Raw genomic sequence first — 22,709 nt, forward strand, 5'->3', positions numbered from 1 at the left:
TTTGGGAGGCTGAAGTGGGAGGATCACTTGAATCCAGGAGTTGGAGACCAGCCTGGGCAACATAGTGAGACCCCATCTCCACAAAAAATAAAAAATATTAGCCAGGCACAGTAGTGCATGCCTCTAATCCCAGCTACTCAGGAAACTGAGGCAGGAGGATCACTCAAGCCCAGGAGTTTGAGGCTGCAGTGAGCCTGAGCCTGAGTGATTATGCCACTGCACTCCAGCCTGAGTGACAGAGTGAGACCCTGTCTCAAAATACAATACAATACAATACAATACAATACAATACAATACGATACAATACAATACAATGCAATAATTAAGCAGTGTTGCATGATGCAAGGTTAGACAAGTAGACTAATGCAACAAATAGAGTTCTGAAATAGATCCATACATACATGGTCAGTTAATTTTCTTTTTCTTTTTTTTTTTTTTGGGATGGAGTCTCCCTGTGTCGCCCAGGCTGGAGTGCAGTGGTGCCATCTTGGCTAACTGCAACTTCCGCCTCTCAGGTTCAAGCAATTCTCTTGCCTCCTCCTCCAGAGTAGCTGGGACTACAAGCACGCACCACCAAGCCCAGGTAATTATTGTATTTTTAGCAGAGATGGGGTTTCACCATGTTGACCAGGATGGTTTCAATCTCCTGACCTCGTGATCCACCCACCTTGGCCTCCCAAAGTGCTGGGATTAGAGGCATGAGCCACCGAGCCCAGCCTGGTCAGTTAATTTTCAACAACCACACAAGGTGATTCAGTGAATTTTGTGTGTGTGTGCCATATATGGTCTAGAGCAATTGGCTATCCAAGTAAAAACTGTGGCATCTATATTTCACATGAAGAAACAATAATTTCAAATGACTGCAGATCTAAAATAAAAGCAAAAATTGTACATTTCTAGAAGTAAAAAAGGGACTATATCTTTAAGAACATAGGGTAGGTAAAGTTCTTTCAGGCAGAACATAAATACAGTTTTAAAAAATAAAAATTAAATATAACAATATAAATTATACCTTATTAAAGCAGAAAGTCCTCAGCATCAAAAAACATTGTTAAGTAAATGAATAGGGTTAGTTTTTCTCCATTTTTAAGAACTAGAGGAGGAGGTGGGAGGATCACTTGAGCCTCGGAGGTTGAGGCTGCAGTGAGCTGTGATTGTGTCCCGTCTGGGTGACACAGAGAGACCCTGTCAAAAACAAACAAACAAAAAAAATAGTAGAAGAAGAATGACCTCACTGTGATTTCCAGGCCATATCCTCTAATGCCATGATGAGGGAAATTTTCTCTCTCTTATTCAGACAAATGTGAAACATTGACATTTACTACTACTATTGCTACTAGTAACAATATCGTGCATGTACTCAGAACCTTAAACTTCTCAAAGCATTTTTAAATATATTTTCTTCCTTGCTGCCCCATAATTTATCTGAGATAAGCAGGTTCGGTGTCACTGACTTAATTTTATAGATACCCAGGGCAAGGACACAATGTGCTCAAGCTCACAAAACCAGCCAATAGTGACAGTAGGATTAGAATCCAAAACTTTGCAAAGCCATGAAAAACAATGAAATCATGTCCTTTTCAGCAACGTGAATGCAGCTGGAGGCAATTATCCTAAGTGAATTAATGCCAGAACAGAAAACCAAACACTGAATATTCTCACTTATAAGTGGGAGCTAAATATTGGGTGCTCATGGACACAAAGATGGCAACATTAGACTCTGGGGACTACTATAAAGAGGGGAGAGAGAAGGGGACAAGGGTTGAAAAACTAACTGTTGGGTACTATGTTCAGTATCTAGGTAATGGGATCATATCATACCCCAAACCTCAGCATCATGCAATATACCCATGTAACAGACCTGCACATGTACCCCGAGTCTAAAATAAGTTGATATTAGAAAAAAATAAATCCAGAACTTTGATCTTCAAGACCAATGCTAGAGCATAAGCCAGTCATTTTCTTCCCTTTTCCTGGGATTGTAGATTTCTTCTTGATGTGAATGAAAATAGTTGGATGACGTTTTCCAAGCACCAAGAGCTCTTTAGTAACAGGGTAACAAGAACAATTTGGCTCTTAATCTAGAATGCTTTTTCTAGATTCTTCTCCTTTTTAAAAATCTTAAAGCCTTTACTTTGAGATACTCTTTCATCCATCCCCTCACTCATGTACCAGTGAAAAAATGCATACTTGGCATATGTGAGGTCAAACTTGTGGTCCAGGTGAGCCCAGTCCTCAGCAACGGCAATGGTGTTGCTCAACTTACACACACAGCTCTCTGTACCTTGGCCAGGTCTTCACCGGGTACCACAGTGGGAGGCTGATAATTGATGCCAACCTTGAAGCCAGTGGGACACCAATCCACAAAGTGAATGCTGTGGTTGGTCTTGATGGTGACAATGCCAGTATTGACATATTTGGGAACCATGTCATCATGGTACAACAGGCAGCAAGCCATGTATTTACCATGGCAAGACTCACATTTTACCATCAGATTGACTGGCTCAAAGCAAGCACTGGTGATCTTTGCTGTAGTAAGCTGTTCATGGTAGGTTTTCTCAGTAGAGACATTAGGGGCCTATGTGAGCAGAGGGAAGTGAATGTGGGGATAGGGTACCAGGTTGGTCTGAGGTTCCGTCAGATCAATATTCAGGGCTCCATCAAATCTGAAGGAAGCAGCGATGGAAGGCACAATCTGGCTAATAAAGCAGTTAAGGTTAACGTAGGTTGGGTGCTCAATATTGAGATTTCTATGGTAGATGTCATAGATGGCCTCATTGTCTGCCATGAAGCACAATCAGAGTGCTCTAGGGTGGTGTGAGTGGTGAGGATGAAGTTGTAGGGCTCAGCTACAGCTGTGGAAACCTGGGGTGCGGTGGGGTTGGGTAAATGGAGAGCTCCAGCTTGGATTTCTTGCCATAATCAATGGAAAGAAGTTGTTATATTGCATGTGCTCTGTGTATAAAATACTCAACATAATGAGATGATCAGGAACAGAAGAGGTAGTGAAACAAAAGGAGTGAATCCAGATCTACATATTTTCTTTATATTTCTACTCCCCAGTCCTTAGAAACTATCCGAGTGCTGACAGACTATAAATGTAACAACTGTAAATTTTGCACAACTGATAAATTATTTTAGATTAGTGAGATTGCCTTCAGTTGCAAGTAATAGAACCTCACCAGAGACTGGCCTAATTTAATAAAGAATGTATTAGCTTATATAATAGAAAAGATCAGAGAAGAGCTAAGTATGTAAATACAATAGGACACTATTTTTTATCTCTTGGCTCTGCTTTTCTTTGTGTTGGCTTCATTTTCTAGTAGATTCTCTTCAAATGTCAGCACAGATGGCTACTAGCATTTCAAAAGTTATATCTTACTAGTTTAGCCTCTTTCTCAATAGTTGCATTAAACATTTCAGAGTTGATATCCATAGGTCTTGATTGGGTAACATACCCAGCCTTGAAAAAAATCACCATCATTCTGATTGGCTGGGCTTAGGTCACCTGCCAACTGCTGGAAACAATGGGTGGAGTTAGCACCACTTAAACCTTAAGGACCAAAAAAGGAGAAAGGGAATGGTATCCTAAAGGAAAAATCAAAGAACTGGACAGAGAAAAATTACACATACCTATTCTAGTACTCAGCTACATGCTTTAGTACTCAACAAATGCAAGAGGGAACATAAATTATTATAGGGAACATAAATTATGCAAGGGTGACCTGACTTTGCTTAACTGTAAACAAAGAGGGTTATGATGCTAAGGACAGGTGGAAAAATCTGATAGATTAAACGTTTTCAAGTTACCTTCTCTTTAACACTACATTTCCCCAGAGCTTTGCACATGTAGTAGGATTAGACAACATCTTTTGCTTTTGCATTTTGCATTTTTTACAGAAAAATATATTGGTGGAGAGAAGTTATGTAGGCTATAAAACAAAATTTTTAAACCTTGTAAGTGATCAGTATTCTCCAAATAGATGATCATTGTATATTTACTAATATATGAATGTGAAGATGCTGGTCTGTTCTTTAGATAAGATTATTTTTTAACTCCCGGGAAATCCCTGTGATTCACCTTTGCTTAATCTGCAGTGTTGATTCCAAGCACAACTATGTTTAGAATGGGAACCTTGTCTTTGTGTCCTATTTTTCTACAGGTGGCAATTACTGTCTCCTCAAGCCTGGAGTGTATGGTTATGGGACAGCCACTTCCTCCCTCAAATCACATCCATTAATCTGTGTGGGCAAAGTCCATCACTATCATCTCTTGACCATATTTGGCTTAGGTGGAACAGATTTTCAACTGTCACAAGTAAAATACTCCCTACAAACCAGCTAAATTCATACAAACCCAACAGACCGTGCTTTTTGTTGTTGTTGTTGTTGTTTGTGAGACAGGATCTCACTTCTGTCACCCAGGTTGGAGTGCAATGGCGCGATCATGGCTCACTGCAATTTCGACTTCCATTGCTCCTCCTACCTCAGTTTCCCAAGTAGCTGGGACTACAGGCATGTGCCACCATGCCCAGGGATTTTTTATACTTTTAGTAGAGGCAGAGTTTTGCCATGTTGTTCAGTCTGGTCTCAAAGTCCTGGACTCAAGTGGTCTGTTCTTCTCAGCCTCCCCAAGTGCTGGGATTACAGGTATGAGCCACTGTGCCTGGCCCAGACTATGCTTTTAAATAAAATTTATCAACTGATATTTGTATAACACATTCCTGTTTTCTAACTTCTGGCATGTAAACCATCTCACTTGATTATCATGGAAGCTTTGGAAGGCAGGTAGGGCAGATCATATTATTATTCTCATATCATAGGTGATGAAATAGAGATCCAGAGAGATGAGGTGAACTACTCAAGCTGATATGAGCAATAGTTAATGTAAGTCTTCAGATTCTAGACCTCAGGTTGTTCTCAAGGTGCCTGAGTTTGGGTGAGGGTGGCAGTGTTGGCTAGAAGTGACTGGGAAAAACTCTGGAATCCAAAGACTAAGGGTTTGAAGGCTGGTTCTGCTGATTGCTTGTTGTGTGACCTCAGGCAGATTTCTTAATCATGTAGCCTCAGATTACTCATCTATATTGTTAAATCGTTCTTTGCCTCATAGGATTTTTGTGATGATTAAACGAAGTAACACATGAATGGCACTTGGCAGGGCCTCGTATATCTCTCCTGCTTGAATGTATCAGTTATGTCATTTTTGTTGTATATGTCCAAATCCAGATTCAACCTGCATTCACAAAGAGAAATGAAGAACTGAATCATTCATCTGTACTGTGCCAAGCTTCTGCCTCTATTAACCACATCTTTCAAGCATGGGTAGGGGGCAAGGGTGAATTGCCCCAATCAGTTGTTTACCTTGCTAAACTTGCCTTCTAATAGCTTTTCTCCCCATTCTGATTGTCCATCACAAAGCCAAGTATATGTTATATATGTTCCAAAGATTGTAAGAGTAAGAGTAATTGGTATATTCTAAGAAATAAATCTGAACTCTACAATTTGATTAAATAATTAAGTATATAGCCATGTTAAAAACAGTGAAACAAAAGTAACCATCTGAGTCTTTCTTCCTAGACTAAATAAGCCCCAATGAAAGCATTTCTCCTATTTTACTTTGTTTTGAACTTTCCTCAGTTTTAGTGCATTACAGATTTTTCCCAGTGTTAGTTTTATTAGAGATGAACCAATTATTTCCATATACCTCCAACACTGGTTCTTCTGTAAGGTTGGCTTTGAATATAGTAATGGTCAAAACATCAGTTTCATTCGGTAGATCCTGGTGGTTTTGTGGAGTAAAGGTAAATGAAAATAGCATGTTCTGGGAAGGTGCAGTCTTTCCTGTTGACTGTGGTTGATTCTTTCATTCATTCAGGACCATTGAACAGCCTGTCAGAAATGAATAAGAACAAGTGTGGAAGAACAAGACCAAATCCCTGCCAAGTGAACTTGCATTCTCATGGTGGATACAGAAAAGTAAACAGGCAATGAAGGATGGTGATGGAAGTATAGGGAGAATGTGAGCACATGCATGAGGAGCACCAAACTCAGACTGTGGAAACTCTTCTCAGAGACGGTGACATCTAAGCAGAGGGCTGACCAATGACTGTGGATTAGCAAGTCAGTGTTTGCTGGGAGGAGGGAAGAGGTAACTATTTCAGGCCCAAAGAGAGGATGCAAGGGCTGTGAGGATGGAATGAACTTCGCTGGTTTATGGCGTGCAGAATTCTAGGAGAAACCTGACAGGAGAGGGGCATAAGGAATTAGGGCCAAAATAGGTTGCTGGTTGTGTGATTGATTTTATGGCTGCTGGTGGCAGCAAATTCCTCAGCATGAATTCTACCAAGTGAAGAAGTATTTCCTATAACTTGCTTTAAATTTCCTTAGCGTTAACTTCTCTGAGTGGCCGAGTCTCTTATGGCACAATGTAATAAGGATCTATCAGTTTTACTGCCTAGTACATATGTTTAATGCCTAAGAGAGTATAACAGTGAAAACTTCTCCCATGCCTACCCGTAAGTTCATGAAAGTGGAAGTGACCCCACTGTTCCTCTGTCTCCCAGTGGAAAGATAAATTCCCTTAGCACCAGGCTTTCTGGGGACTAAATGAAAGCAACAATGACTCAGCACTTCACGACGTGCCAAGCACAATTCTAGTTATATTATAGTGATTTAAACGTCTAACAATCCTATGCTGTAGGCAGTATTGTTCTGCCCATTTTATAGGTGAGGATATTGAGACAAGGGGAGGTAAATGACTTCCACAGGGAAACCCAGCTGATGACAGGCAGAGGCAGAACTGGATCCCAGGTGGTCTGGCTCCAGACAGTCCCCCTCCACAAAAAAGGCTGTAGCCGTTAGGTGTCCTGTGAGCTGATTCAGGAATGCCCTGCAGAGCTTCTATTGCAGTGCCATGGCAACTATAGAGCACTCCCCTGACATTTGCATGAAGACAGCAACTCTTTCATCTCTTTTTGTGGGGTGGGAAGGGTGGTGAAAGGCAACGGTGGAGTAGTCAGGACAATGTTTCACTAAAACGTGCTTATCAAAATAAGCATGTATTTAAGCTACAAATTATAACAGCTATTGGAAATTATGGTGGTTTACCATGGAAGAGATTTCAGACTCCCCTTATCTTTACTTTTGCTCTATCTTTAACATAGGTAATGAAATCAGACAGGTCTTTGTCCGTTAAAGTCTGTAACGCTTCCTGGTTCTCAAGAAGTGAAAATGAAACATTTTCTTTGCCTTTGCAGCACTGCTACACTTTATTCAAATTCAAAGACTACTTTTTACCACGACTTAGTCAGGATTTTATTTTGTTGTGTCATTTTTAAAGCAAAATTTATATTTTTAGAAGACTGTGTGACATGCTTCTGCCCCCAAATGAAAATGTGGGCTCTAACCATACCTGACATGCTTTTTGGTTTCTCTTTCAGGAGTTCATGGATTAGAATGCCAAAGACACAATATTGGTTTTGATGCATTTGCAGTAGCACAAAGTGAAGTCCTGGCGACTTTATCCTATTTTAATAAAAGAAAAAAAAAGTTAAAGAGATGGGGACGATAATAGCTAAAAAACAACAACAAAAATCTGAATTCAAACTGTGATGACTTTATCAAAGGACTTTCCTACTGACATTCAACATAACCTCAAAATTAACATCATCTTGCTGATATTTGTAGTTTACTCACAACTTTTCAACTACACTCTACTCTCTTTTGGGGAAAAGAAAGTTATGCATGCTAGCTGTTTTCAAGTTTAGCAGATGAACTTTGAAAATACTTGCTGGAGAGTGAGATAAAAACAAAAACACTGTGTAATATTTCTATTACCAGGAACAAAATTGCTTCTATGAAAAAATATTTGAGGAACATCTTTAATTTGTTGCTGGGATTGATTTGTGTGTTTGTGTGTGTGTTGCTTAATTCTTTGTTCTGGTCAAAATCTGTCAAGTTGGATCAGGCCATTTGATCCTATCCTATTTCCAGTCTTCTTCTAGGACCTGTGAGCATGGGCAAACACTTTTTAATTATCCTGATCAAGTGTGGGGGACATCCTTTTGCTGACCCCACTTGTAATCAACTGTGATATCCTAGAAGCAGGCAAATTGATTGCTTCTGTCCTCCCCAACTAGCCAGAAGAGTAGGTCATACATTATCCTGGCCCTTTGAAAAAATCCAACTCAGTGATTGATTTTATGGCTGCCGGTGGCAGCAAATTCCTCAGCATGAATTCTACCAAGTGAAGAAGTATTTCCTATAACTTGCTTTAAATTTCCTTAGCATTAACTTCTCTGAGTGGCCCAGTCTCTTATGGGACAATGTAATAAGGATCTATCAGTTTTACTGCCTAGTACATACCTTTAATGCCTAAGTAAATCTCTCTTATTTTTCAGTCCAGGCTTAGTAATTCTGACTTTTGAAATCTCCTGTCATGATCAAATCTACACTGCACTTTATTTCTTGCTCTGCCCTGGAATTCAGCCATTCCTGCACTACATTTCTTAAGGTGAAGAAGTGAAAGATGAAGACACCAATCCAAGTGAACATGTATTATTCTCTTCTATAATGCTATTGTATTATATTCCCTCTTTTTTTCATTCTCTTGATTTCTCTGCACAAAAGAGGGAAATTCATCCAAAGCAACGGAAAGTTTCCTTGAAATATTTTTTTTTAATTATTATTATAATACTTTAAGTTCTAGGGTACATGTGCATAATGTGCAGATTTGTTACATATGTATACTTGTGCCATGTTGCTGTCCTGCACCCATCAACTCGTCAGCACCCATCAACTCGTCATTTACATCAGGTATAACTCCCAGTGCAATCCCTCCCCCCTCCCCCCTCCCCATGATGAAAGATTTTTATCTAGTCACACTTACATACAGTGTAATGTCCCCCTCTTACAGCATTGTACAGTTTGGGATTTGTTTTTAATCCCGTCGAAAATGTCCTAACAGGGCTTTGGTGTATCTTTGTTCCAATTTCTACATTCCTTGGGGAGGGGGAGAAGTTTCTTTTTATTAAATGAAATACACGTCTACTTTATTAAATAAATAGGCACCTCAACCATTAGTTGCTAATGAAACAAAAATATAAATAAGACATCTAACTATCCAAGTACTATGTTTTCTTTACATTTGCCCCAAAATGTGCCTCATCTCCCTGCACCTCCAAATAATATTTCTAGTGTTTTTCATTTTATTAGTTTTGCAATGTCACTGTCCAGATAGAATTATTTGATGGCTTAAGACAACTTTTGTAAGATTCTCAAGCCCTAAATTAAAAAATCATATTTCAATAAAACAGATCTTGTCATTTATTTATTGGGATGTGTGTGAGAGGGACCTGCTGCTGCACACTCGTCCAGTACATTGGCTTTGAAATACACTTGAATTTGTGGAGGCAGGGTGTAGAATGACAAAAACAAACAAATTCCCACAATACAGACCAAACTGGGGTACTCACAGACAGATTGATTTTAATTTTATTTTAATTTTGGAGTTTCTGTGAGAAGAATGAGGAGAGAGAAAAATGGGGAAGGGGGAGATAGCATATTTAGGGTATGACAAATTGGGAATGGCTCTGCAGTGATCTTTTTCTTTTCTTTTCTTTTTTGTTTTTTTTTGAGACACAGTCTCACTCTGTCACCCAAGCTGGAGGGCAGTGGCATGATCCTGGATCACTGCAACCTCTGCCTCCCGGGTTCAAGCAATTTTCTTGCCTCAGCCTCCCAAGTAACTGGGACTACAGGTGCATGCCACTATGCCCGGCTATTTTTTTTTCTTTTGTATTTTTAGTAAAGATAGGGTTTGACCATGATGGCTGGGCTGATCTCGAACTCCTGATCTCAGTTAATCCACCTGCCTCGGCCTCCCAAAGTGCTGGGATTACAGGCTTGAGCCACCACTGTGCCCCACTCTGATCTCTTTTTCTGCCCTTCCTCTCTACCTTCTTCCTTCCCTTCCTTCTTCTTTTCCTGCCTTCCTCCTTCTCTCCCTCTTTTCCTTCTTTTTTTCACTTTCATCAAAGGTTATTGTGCTAGGCACACTGAAAAGATAGACATGATCCCTGAACTTGCAGAGCAAAACCAGGCAGCCAAAAGCATTTGTATTAGGAGTCATCCAGGAGGAGCCATAGATGCATGGACAAGGAGCACGTGTGGCTGTGAGGGTTTCCTGTGGGAAATGATGCTAAAGCTAATGTGTGAAAGATGTGTGGAAGTGGCCAGGGGGAGGAAGTAAGGGAAGAATAAAAAATCATCCTCAAACCAGAAGGTGTTCATCACAGAGGAGCTGAAGGAATTCCAGCAAGGCTGATGGACAGGGCTCCAGGTGGAGAGTTCTCCAGCAAGTCTATCCAGGCTTGGAGTGCTGGTCATTACTTTGAAAACAAAACTAATGCCAGAACTAGTTGGGGGAGATAGGGTGTTCTTTTTCCTACATCTAGCGAAGATTAGGTAGAGTTGGGATCATTATAATAAAATTATCTGACATAGCTACAGAACTCTAAAGAGGGGAACGTTAGAAATTCAAGAATATACTAAATGTCTGCATCCCTGTCCCCTCTCCCTAAATGAGGACATGAACATGTGACATGGGCATTCCAGTGGGGTGAGCTGAGTGCACTGGAGGCTACGAGGGTTGTGAATTGGCAAAGAGGCTCACCAGGTGCAGAGAGATTTGTCTTTAAGGGCTCTCCTCTCAGCATTAGGGACATACAATTTAGGGATACCATATAAAACACTTTTTCAGGTACTTGATACTTTAAATTTTAATTTTAACTAAAACAACTGTTTTTAGAGACAGAGTCTTACTCTGTCACCCAGGCTGGAGTGCAGTGACACAATCATAGCTCACTGTAGCCTTAAACTCCTGGGCTCAAGTAGTCCTCCTGTGTTACCCTCCCAAGTAGACTGGACTACAGGCATGTACCACCACACCCAGCTAATTTTTTTTTTTTTGGTGCAGGTAGGGGTTGCCCAGGCTGGCCTCGTACTCCCTTTCTCAAGCTGTCCTCCTGTTTGGTCTCCCAAAGTGCTGGGATTACAGGCGTGATCCACTGCACCTGGCCTGAATACTTTTAAACTTTCTCTCCATCTCTCTCTCTCGCTTTCTCACTTGGTAGCCGAAGCCATAAAAGTCATAAAAATTAAGCAATTTGAGATTTCCCACCCAGGGGAAGGGTCACTATGTTGACAATGAGAGGAAATTAAAGGTTGGGGTCATGTTCTCTTTGCCCATCCTTCTATTAGTGCAGAAAGATAATTGCATGGCTCTGATTGCATGGAGAGATAAAAGCCCAATACCCCTCCACTCTTCGTTCACAACGTCTCCAGGACTGACAGCAGATCAAGGGACATTTGGCTTCAAATGGGGAAGAAAATTTGCTGGAAAAGGCCTCCTCAGAGCTGGGCATAGCTCTGTCTGATGGAGGCCTGACTTGCTTCTAAAAAGAATGCGGCCTGGGTCCATCCCCTTTTCCCAAATCATTTTAAATCTTGCTGAGTCATTTCAATTTCAAGTCTAATTAACTATCTGCTTATCTCTTTTGGTTGAGCCTTCAATGTCTTTTTCTGTTTGGGCTAACAAAAACAAATGGTTAGAAGGACTATCAAACATGCAGATTCTCTTTTGCAAAGGTAGGGATATATTCTGGGGCTCGGTTGAGGGAGTCAGTGTAGGCTCCTCAGTCATCATCCGGTTTCGGACTTTAGCACTTTTTTTTTTTTGGTAGAATTTCACTCCTGTTGCCCAGGCTGGAATGCAATGGTGCAATCTTAGCTCACTGCAACCTCCACCTTCCAGGTTCAAGTGATTCTCCTGCCTCAGACTCCCAAGTAGCTGGAATTACAGGCATGTGCCACCATGCCTGGCTAATTTTTTGTATTTAGTAGAGATGAGATTTCACCACGTTGGTCAGGCTGATCTCAGGGTCAGGATGATATGTGTTAATTCAGATTCAAAGAGGCCCATCATTGATTTTGAAGTGAACTTTACATAACAGCAACTTGAACTGGACAGCAATGCTTGTGGAATCACCCTGGGCAGATAATGCGCTTATCAGGCCTGGACAACACTATATTCCTCTGGATCCCTACATATTCCCCAGAACCCCTTTTGGAGTCTTTTGCAGAGAAAGTCCTCAAAACTGAATTAAGTGGCTGATCCAGCACAGCTGAGGGCATCTAAGGATGCCCAAATATCCAGCCCCAGTGTCCATGTCTGAACCTTGCCTCTAATCCCTTTCTTTTTTTTTTTTTTTTTTTTTTTGTATTTTTTAGTAGAGACGGGGTTTCACCGTGTTAGCCAGGATGGTCTCGATCTCCTGACCTCGTGATCCGCCCGTCTCGGCCTCCCAAAGTGCTGGGATTACAGGCTTGAGCCACCGCGCCCGGCCTAATCCCTTTCTTATTTCCAGTTTCAGATAGAAAAAATTCCATAACGGGGGTAGTCAATTCAGAATGGCTATGATGACAACAATAATGTAATAATGACCTAGACCGAGCACTCACTATGCATCAGACTGTGCTAAGCATTATTATTGTATGTAATCCTTACAGAATCTGGAGGCAATATGTTCCTATTTCACATTTCTTATTTCTATTTCAAAACTAGGGAAATTGAGCCTTAGGGAAGAACTGTTCAGTCACAGGGCTAGTGAAATATGAATCCCAGACCCCACGTCAAGTTAGTCTGATTCTGGAGACTGTGTCGTTAGTCATTACCCAGACTCACAAGCCTGGACCTTAAGGCACAGAAGGTTCTAGAAATGAAGAAATTTTTCTGGGCTGTATTACACTCAAAGCAAATTTAGCGTGAGAGTCCTGTCCTTGGGATTGATTATTTTCTTGTTTCCTTTGTTCTTCCTTTCCTTTGTCTCACAACTCTTTATTGAATTGTACCAGGAATTATGACGGACACCTGAGTGGGGTAAGGAGGCTAAACAAGAAAGATTCTGCTCATTCAGATCCCCTGCCCTCTTTCCATCCTTCTTCCCACGGGACTAATGAGCTGAACAATCCTAAAACATGACTATAGTCATGTCTTTGGGGGACTCCTGAAGACCCCTGTCTCCTACAGTTCAACTTGTCAAGCCCACGTTGTAATTCCTAGGCAGAATTCTGAGCTCTGCTGTCATCTTTTAGTTTTGCACTTATTCCAAATATTTTGATCCAAATATGCCCTTGGTGCCACGCTTTATTAATGCCGATATAACTCATATTAGTGAGTGTCTGTTTTGGAGCCACTTGCCCTGCATAAGTTATTGGGTTTCACTGTTTATCTTAGATGAAAAAAAAAATTCCGTATGCTCTGACCTCCTGACACCTAAGCCCTGCCTGTGCAGTTAAAACAGGAAAACTAGTTATTTGATATCATGAAGGCAATTCAGCTGGTAGACAAACTCAAATGTTTCCATTTCCACTGGAGTGTCTGCAATGTAGGGAACCATAGATTATTAATCAGGGATGCTCAGGAGAAAAATTGTTTCTTTTGTTTACTTGTTAACTTTCAAAATGAACCCAGTACAAAGAAGATACAGTCATGGCGCATTTATTTTGCACTGTTAGCACCTATCGTTATGTCATTGCATAAGAACCACTCAAATAAATTGTTTTAAAATCACATGGATGGCTTTATGCCCTTTCTCCCACCTGCCTGCAGAGTTGCCTGAAAAAAGAAAAAACACAAACATCAGCCAGGCCATTGGGATGAGGATGCTGTTCACCTTGTGGGGGTGCCAGGCTAGCCTGGGTGTCTGGGGTCAGGCTTTGTCAGACCACCAGAGACAGGGCAGCTCACAGTCCAGAACTGATCGTAGGGGATCCTGAGCCACCAAGTCAGTAACGGGAACCAGGGTTGAGAGTGGAGTGCGAAATTTATACCGTGGACCAAAACCTCCGAGGAGGAAGCAATTTCACTTAAGGACATTTTCTTCCTAGTTTTAATTTTCCTTTATTTTAACTGCTACACATTTGTTTCTCACCAGATTCCTCAGTGTGTCTAGTTGTTCTGTCATGGGTGTTCCCGAATGCACTGCCACATGAATTTATCTCTAAAGAACGTACTGGCTGTTTTGGGAGAAAAGATGCTGGTTTACGTCATGTGAAATAAAAATGCCTAACATTTACTGAGCACTTACTTGTACCAAGTGTTGCACTAAGATGTGCATGGAATATTTCAGGTAATTCTCAGAACCTACTGTCTGGGTGCTATTACCAAGCCTAATTACTGTTGAGAAAACAAAAGCATGAAAAAGGTAAGCAATTTGCCTGAGGTCGCAGACCAAGTAAATCGCAAACCTCCCCTGTAGCCTGATGGAGTTCATGCTCCTCACAGTGACCCCCATGTTCCTCTAGATGGAGGCAGCGCTTGCCTTGGTGTCCATCTGGAGCTATTGGCAGGGGCTGCATCTCCATCTCCGCTAAGTACCTATTGTGCTAACACGCACTTGCAAACTACCGAAAGGGACATTGGGGTGGAAAGCAAAACTAAACATACTCTTACGATATGATCTAGCAATCACACTTCTTGGTATTTACTCAAATGAGTTCAAAATTTATGTCCACAGAAAAACCTGCACATGAATGTGTATAGCAGCTTTATTCATAATTGCCAAATCTTGGAAGCAACCAAGGTGTCCTTTAATAGGTAAATGGATAAACAAACTGTGATACATCCAGACAATGGAATATTATTCATCAATAATAAGAGATGAGCTTTTGCACAGCTTAGGCATAATAATAATAGTAAAGCACATTGCTAAGTAAAATAAGCCTATATGAAAAGTCTACATACTGTATGATCCCAGCTCTGACAGCCTTGAAAAGGCAAAACTATAGGGACAGTAAAACAAACAAACAAACAAACAAAAACCCAGTGGTTTCCAGGGGTTTTAGGGAAAGGGAGGGTTGAATAGGCAGGCAGAACACAGAAGATTTTTTGCGCTCTCTCTCTCTTTTTTTTTTTTTTTTATTTTTTTGAGATGGAATCTAGCTTTGTCACCTAGTCTGGAGTGCAGTGGTGCGATCTTGGCTGACTGCAACCTCCACCTCCTGGGTTCAAGCGGTTTTTCTGCCTCAGCCTCCCGAGTAGCTGGGACTACAGGTGCACACCACTACACTGGCTAATTTTTGTGTTTTTAGTAGAGCCAGGGTTTCACCATGTTGACCAGGCTGGTCTCGAACTCCTGACCTCAAATGATCCTCCCACTTCAGCCTCCCGAAGCGCCAGGGATTACAGGTGTGAGCCACCACGTCCGGCCCACAGAAGATTTTTAAAGCAGTAGAACTATTTTCTATGATATTGTAATGATGGATATATGTCACTATACCTTTGTCAAAATCCATAGAATGTACAACACCAAGAAGTGAACCCTAATGTAAACTATGAACCTTCCTTAATAATAATGTATCAATATTGGCTCATCAGTTGTAACAAATGAAGACTAATGGAAAATGTTAACAACAGGGGAAACTGATGAGGAAATATATATCTCTGTGCTTTCCATTCAATTTTTCTATAAACCTAAAACTCCTTACCAAAAAAAAAAGCCTATTGACTTTTTAAAAGGGACATTGATGAACTTGAGTAAGAGGGGCTGGGAGATAGGACTGGAAAAATATTTTCACCCCTTTCTACTTTTTGCATGTTTTTATTATCTTTTCAAAAAGAAGCTAATTTTTAAAAAGCCATTTCAATGTCTCTATTAATATTTGCTATTCAAAATAAATTAGGCTGGGAGAGGTGGCTCACAGCTGTGAGCTGAGGCAAGAGTATCGCTTGAGCCTATGAGTCCAAGACTAGCCTGGGCAACATAGTGAGACACTGTCTCTACACAAAATTTTAAAAAATTAACTGGATATGGTGGCACCCACCTGTAACCCCAGCTACTTTCGAGGCTGAAGCAGGAGGATCTGTTTGAGCCCAGAAGACTGAGGCTGCAGTGAGCAGTAATCTTGCCACTGCACTCCAGCCTGGGCAACTGAGCAACACACTGTCTCAAAATATAAAAATAAAAACAAAATAAATTAAAATGTAAAGCCAAGGAAAGAATCTCATCTTCATGATCCTGAGGATATGGCCTTGTGTTTGACCCATTTTTAATGATGAAATTATGATCTCTTGTTCTTGACACATTAGAAGCACCAGACCCAAGAATGATCCCCTTGGTGAGAAAGTGGTAGGGGAATCTACTTGATGAGGTTGGGGGTCCCTAGGCCTTCATGCTGCCTGCTCCTGCCCTTCCCAGATCCACACACTTTTTTTTTGTTTTGTTTTAGACGGAATCTCACTCTGTCACCCAAGCTGGAGTACAGTGGCACGATCTTGGCTCACTGCAACTTCTGCTACCTGAGTTCAAGTGATTCTCCTGCCTTGGCCTCCCAAGTAGGTGGGATTACAGTTGTGCACTATGACGCCTGGCTAATTTTTTGTTGTATTTTTAGTAGAGACAGGGTCTCGCCATGTTGACCAGGCTGGTCTCGAACTCCTGACCTCAGGTGATCTGCTCACCTCGGCCTCCCAAAGTACTGGGATTACAGGCGTGAGCCCCCACACCCAGCCAGCTCCACACACTTTGTTTCACTCCTCAGAGACTTTACAGAGAGCTAACTCTAGTGATCCACTTTGAGGCTGCTGAGGTGAGGTAGTGTATGAGAGAGAGAGAAAAAAAAAGGCAAAGAAAAAGAAAAGAACAAAGAAAGAGAGAGGAAGGAACAAAGGATGAAAGGAAGAGGAGGAGGGAGGGAGAGAGAATATAATTTTGATGGCAAATCAGGAAGCCGGTGTGGTATCCCATTAAAGTCCTGGTTTTGGCTAGTGATTCCTGAAAAAGAAAGAAGGGTACCTTCATATTTTCTAGCAAACAATGAGGCTGGAATTTCTCCTGATTCTTCTCTACTTCCAACCGTGGAGGGAGCACTAAACCAAAAAGAGGATTCGCTTGTATATGCCACCATTTCCTGCATCCCCTCCACCAGGCCTGGGAGACGCCATTAATCACACAACGCGTCCATCTGTGTGCCTGTCATTTGAGCTGCTCCCTACGGTCAGAAAAACAGACAACAGGCACATGCCAAACACTTGGCTGTGTGGGTCGTCAGTGATAACTGGTAGAGAAGTTACTTCTCTTTGCCTTCCTTTTAATCTTCACCAAATCCAATTTACTCTTAGAGAATGAGGCAACTATGTTTAGAGAAAATGGATCAAACCCAATTCCATTTGGCTTTCTTGCTGAACTGAAGACATTAGAGGTTTTAAACATCACTGAACAGTGTTGATGCAAGTGACACACACACACACACACACACACACACACACACAAATCTGATGCAATTGGGGCTTTCTGAACAACCCATTTTTCTATCTAATCAGTTGAGGAATCCTTGGTTTTAAATACAGAATAAGTCATGACAAGAATCTTATTTAGTTGTGTTACACACAGTTTTGGATTGGAAACTTTCCGTTCTTCTTTTCTCCCCAGAGGAGGTTATATTCATGAACTCTGATCTACAAAGGGATTTCTGAAGCTATGGAATATTATTCTTAACATGAATTGTATTTGGGATATATGGAGCCCCCAAAGGCTTTGATACAATTTTGTTATTGGCTCAATGTAAAATTCTCAAAGAGCCAAAACTGATGGCTCTTTTCCAGGCAGAGAAAGCTTTCAGAGAAGTGCTGATTCTTCCTGCAGGGGCTGAAGGCTGTTGACTTGAGTGTGCCTTTGGGGTCCTTTAAGAAGAATCTTTAGATGGCACCAAAGTTTCTGTGCAAATGCAAATATAAAAAAGGTGTGATCCTATCTCTACAAGTAAATTAATCATATGAGAAAGTAAGCATTACACTTAAACTCTCTACATCCTCCTTCTGATTCTAAGACACGTTTTTGGATCAGCAAACCATGTACCTGGAGTTTTATTTCATGTAATTTATTTTTCAGGAACAGAAGTGGACTTGGGCTGTCCACCCCCACCACTCTTGCTGAGGTGTCTCACTACTACCCAGACGTGTGAATTCATGTGACAGCTGGTATGAGTTGTGGTCACAGAACAAAGGAGGCTAAGCGGGCATGATTCTCAACTTTGGCTTCATTCATGCCATTTTCTACCAGTTAAGCCTCTAGAGTCAAACTTGAAGAACTATCAAGTGGAACTCTTGAAGAATGGACTTTCTTTCCACAGTGAATACTTCATTGATTTTCACTGGTTCCCTGAATAAAGCAGCAAGAAACTCACCACTTCTTTATTGAAGGCTCTGCTTCAGCCACTATGTCAAACGCGTTACACTCTTTAACTAAACTTAAATATGGTCTATAACCCTTTGGGTGGTGTTGTTTCTGTTTCATGGATGAAGATGAAGATATCGACACTTTGAGGTTACAAAACCATCACCATCATCAACAGAAACAACGGTGTTTAACTCTGATTGAGAATTTACTCTGCTCCTAAAACATGGAAAGCATGTCACAAATCTTCACACAACTGGGTAAGCATGTCACAAATCTTCAAACAAGTTTGTAAAATAAGACTATTAACATTCCCATTTTACAGTTGAAGAAACTGAGGCCTAGAGAATTAAATGATGTGCCCAAGGTCACAGAATGCATCATACAGAGGTGGAGATGGAGTTAGCTTCACTCCAAAGTCTTTGATCTTCATTGTTAAAATTTCTGGCCGTGTAGTAGAGTAGAAATGAACTGAAAATTGATGTCAGGTTTACACAAATTATTTTATTAAGAAAAGAGGCCAAATGTGGTGGTTCATGCCTATAATCCCAGCACTTTGGGAGGCTGAAGTGGGTGGATCACTTGAGGTTAAGAGTTCAAGACCAGCCTAGCCAACGTGCTGAAACCTCGTTTCTACTGAAAATACAAAAATTACCCAGGTGTGTTAGTGCGCACCTGTAATCCCAGTTACTCGGGAGGCTGAGGCAGGAGAACTGCTTGAACCCGGGAGGCGGAGGTTGCAGTGAGCCGAGATAGTGCCACTGCACTCCATCCTCAGTGACGAGCAAAAACTCCAGCTCAAAAAAAAAAAAAATAAAAAATAAAAAAAAGAAGAGAAGAAAAATGTTAGGACAAAGGAGAAGAACTATAAAATCTTATGACTGGAAGTTTATCAATCATAAGTATTGAAAAATTAAACATTCCTAATAACTACAGATATCCATAAAATGTTGCCCAAAATTAAGGGCAACTTTCTTCAGTGTCAACAATACTGACAGCAGTAGTTTCATAGTCATGGAGATTTTTGTTATTATTGTTAACATTTTCCAAAATTTAACACAACTTTAATACATGTGAAAGTAGAGCTTAGACAATAAAAGATATCAGATCTTGGGGTATTACAATGACTTCTTTTTTAAAAGAGTATTATCATATATTGCTTTAGAATAACACTCAGGAAGCCAAAACTATTAGCATGAATGATAACTTGAGATTGTAAGGATTATGTGTAAATGTGAAAGAAGAGATAACTACGTTTATATATCTAATGGTCACCCTTAGGTATTATGTGATAACATGCGGCCTTAACCACTGAGGACAAGAGGGCCATTTCCTTCTTTGGATTAGGCATTCCCAGGTGTGATTCTTACAGTTACCTCTTCTTCCTATTCAGTATTTAAGCACTTTTAGTTCATCTGAGGGAATGAAAATAAAGATACTTTCTTCAAGAAAGATGAATGAAAATATTGCTGATTTAACCAAGTGCAAAAAATCTCATTTAGTTTTATTTGTTGAGATTGTTATGAGCATCCGAAGGGAAACTAAGTGCCTTTCACAAACTTTTATTCGTGCACGTAGATCACAATGTGGATAAGCAAAAGTTGGGCTCCCAGAGAGGTGCAATTGCATATGGCGCCACTCAGAACCAAGGGGTTTCAGCCTCTTTATGTTTTACGGACCTGTATCAATCTTTCCATTTCCAACGTTTCCCCTTTTCCCTCCTCCCCACTGCCAGCACTCACACGTGTGCACAGTCATCACAGGAGGGAGGGAAGTTTATTCTCCATAAACAATTTGCTCCTTGGCCACTCTGAATCTGCCAACCAGGTTGCCAATTCTGATGTAGACACCTGTCCATTTGGAACAAGAATGAAAACAGCCACTCATTTTCTAGAAACCATCAAACACCCTGTCAGCGAACAACAGCTCTCCGTTCACTGCAATCTGGGCAAGACATGAATGGGTCACATGGATAGACAATTACTGATCCTCCAAGTCATTCAGCTTTCTTCAGATTGATGAAAGTTTCTGATCCCTTCCCTACAATGTAGTCTTAGAAAGGGTATCTTTTAATGACAGTGATAATAAGCTGCTAAAACTTTATTTCTTTTTGTTATGCAAGTGGGTTCTTAAAACAATACTATCAAGAACCTGCTAATGAGAGTACACGGCCAATCCATATTTTAAGATGGCTTCCCAAATAACATTTTCCTTGTTGTAATAACAACAAAAATGATTTCCAACCACATCACTACCAGATACTGCAAAATTTTTCATACTTTCAAATAGAAGCCAGTATACTTTCCTCTCTCCTCCCCTGTGCGCATGTGTGTGCTTGTGGGGGGGTGTGTGTGTGTGTGCGTGTGTGTTGCAGGGCTCTTTGGCCCTTCACCTTGTTCCTTGTTTAATAAGATACTGCCCTGGTCCCTCTAAGTCTGACATCTTCATGAATCTTGGGCAAAACATATTTTAGGTCAGTGCCACCTATTACTTTCAGGTGAAATGAATTGTTGCCATTGAAGCAAACTTTCTGAGAAGCCTGAGTCCTGTGTTTAGGAGCTCCTGTCTGGGGAAGACTGGGAACTAATGTGGATTTAATGTTGTTATGAGCCAGGCGGCTGAACTGAGTAACAATACAAGTCTGTTGGACATGTCTTCTGGGTTGTCACGTTCAATTTGCACATGACCTCCTGGCCAAAAAATGGGAAAGAAATGGTAGAATGTGGGACTGAAAGCTCATATTATTGCTTTGACAGCTTCACTCATCTAGAAGTAATGCAAAATGCAATTTATATTTATACACTCTGACCTCCTGTGCAGAGAGGGAAAGTATCTAATGATGGGCCGAGGTAGTAAAGGAAGAAACAGATCTCAGTACAGCTGGAATTTGTCTACATTTTTGCTTTTCAACCATTCAATTACAGTCAAAAGATAAATGAAACACAGACAGTACAGTGGTGAGGTAGTGACACAATTATTTTATAGTGACTGGGTTCTGGCTTTGCGTCTTGGCAAAGGTGGCTGCATCACGCCTTATTTCACTGGAGACAGATAATCTGCCTGCTCCCACCGGACAAAGGCCCCTCTGCTTGTAGGTGCGTCATTATGCCCATCAGAGAGGAAAAAAGACACCAGCGAGTCAGTGACACTCTGGATCTGCATTTAGAAATTCTTGAGAGAGGCTGACACGTTAATCCTATTAACCAAGATAAATCAAGTCAGGCCTGGTGGTAACTGGGGCATTATTCACTTTCGAGTGAAAATAGGCAGTGGGCAAAAAGCGCCATTTTCTTTTGTGCATCAGGAAATTTACTGGTTTTTACATGTCCCTAAATAGCTTCTCTTTGAATAGAACCTATAAGCCAATGGGAGAGAATGGATCCTCAAATATATCCTGAGTAATTCTGACCAGTATTTTAAAAGAATACCGTTTTCAGTAACTGCAGCTTCATAGTTTCTCCAAAAGTAGGTCTCACAGGGGAAGGGGATTCTGGCTTTTTCCAGAGATTAAAGAGGACAGAAATAATCACCTTTATAAAGTCAGTAGCACCTGCACAACTGATGATGAAATACCACTTTAAGATGTTCATGATAAGAGCCCAGCTTGAGACCCAGAGATCAACCTTGAGAAATAAAATAAAAAGAGAAATGAGAGATCACAATAAACGATGAAGTATATATAGTATTTCTAAACTGATTGCTCCAACACAAATGCATTTTTTTTTCTATATTCTTTCTAATTTTTTCTTCTTTGGCGGATACAAAAACCTCTTCTGCCTATTTTTCCAGATATTAAACTTCTCCTTACTATATCTCACCATTGTCTGCAGATGCAGAAGACAGAAATGTTTTTTCTTTTTAACTGAGCAGAATTGACTTCTTTGTGGAGGAATGTGAAATAACCACAACTCTCAAATCGAATCTTCCTATGTTCCCTCTCTTATCACAGTTCATGACACAAAATTCCCACCGCCCCCAATTCCCACTCTACCCCTCAATGGAAGTCATCTGCGGAATTCAGCTGGCCAATTTCTCCAGGTTTCCTTTAGAGAATAGAATGTGTTTTGGATTTTGAAAGTATTGTTTCTTAAGGTTTTCTAGCTTCCCAGCGCAGAAAGAAATTTGCAGAAAGTGTGTGAGTTGGGTAAGAGGCGTGGGCAAGGAGGTGTGAGAGGCAGGCGGTCTGAATTGGGGGCACTGGGTGGAAACTGTGAGCATCTCTCTTGGGGCGAGATGCCCTGAGAAGGGAGGGTGGCCGGCCATGAAGCCAGGTCAGGGTAGGCTGTTTCCGTTTCAATGGCTGACTGAATGAGAACAATCTCCTAGCCTCTCTCCTCGTTTTGGAACCCCCCAAGAGGAGTTCCCGGGTTGGATGTGAGGCCTTAAGGGTCAGGGAGGAGACACTCTGACACTATCTCCATCAGAGGCTGCCCGACTTCCTTCTTTATTCTTATTTTTATTTATTTTTTTGAGACG

General features: G+C 40.9%; 1 long non-coding RNA gene and 1 pseudogene across 3 annotated transcripts in view; one reads left to right on the forward strand and one right to left on the reverse strand.

The window, feature by feature from the left end:
* The window catches only part of LOC114679505 (uncharacterized), a 53,094-nt gene extending 33,409 nt beyond the window's left edge, over positions 1–19,685 (forward strand). Inside the window, exons 2-6 of one of the 3 annotated variants that reach the window (XR_013395362.1) lie at positions 448–583; positions 5,876–6,148; positions 7,440–14,189; positions 16,288–16,393; positions 17,949–19,685. This is a non-coding gene — a long non-coding RNA (uncharacterized LOC114679505). The remainder of the gene's footprint in view (positions 1–447; positions 584–5,875; positions 6,149–7,439; positions 14,190–16,287; positions 16,394–17,948) is intronic. The other 2 variants (XR_013395360.1, XR_013395361.1) reach the window with 2 other exon arrangements.
* On the reverse strand, positions 2,082–2,930 carry LOC100429122 (tubulin alpha-1C chain pseudogene; annotated as a pseudogene).
* Positions 19,686–22,709: the final 3,024 nt, after the last annotated feature.

The sequence above is a fragment of the Macaca mulatta genome, chromosome 7 (genome assembly GCF_049350105.2).
Source record: "Macaca mulatta isolate MMU2019108-1 chromosome 7, T2T-MMU8v2.0, whole genome shotgun sequence".
NCBI classification, from domain to species: domain Eukaryota; kingdom Metazoa; phylum Chordata; class Mammalia; order Primates; family Cercopithecidae; genus Macaca; species Macaca mulatta.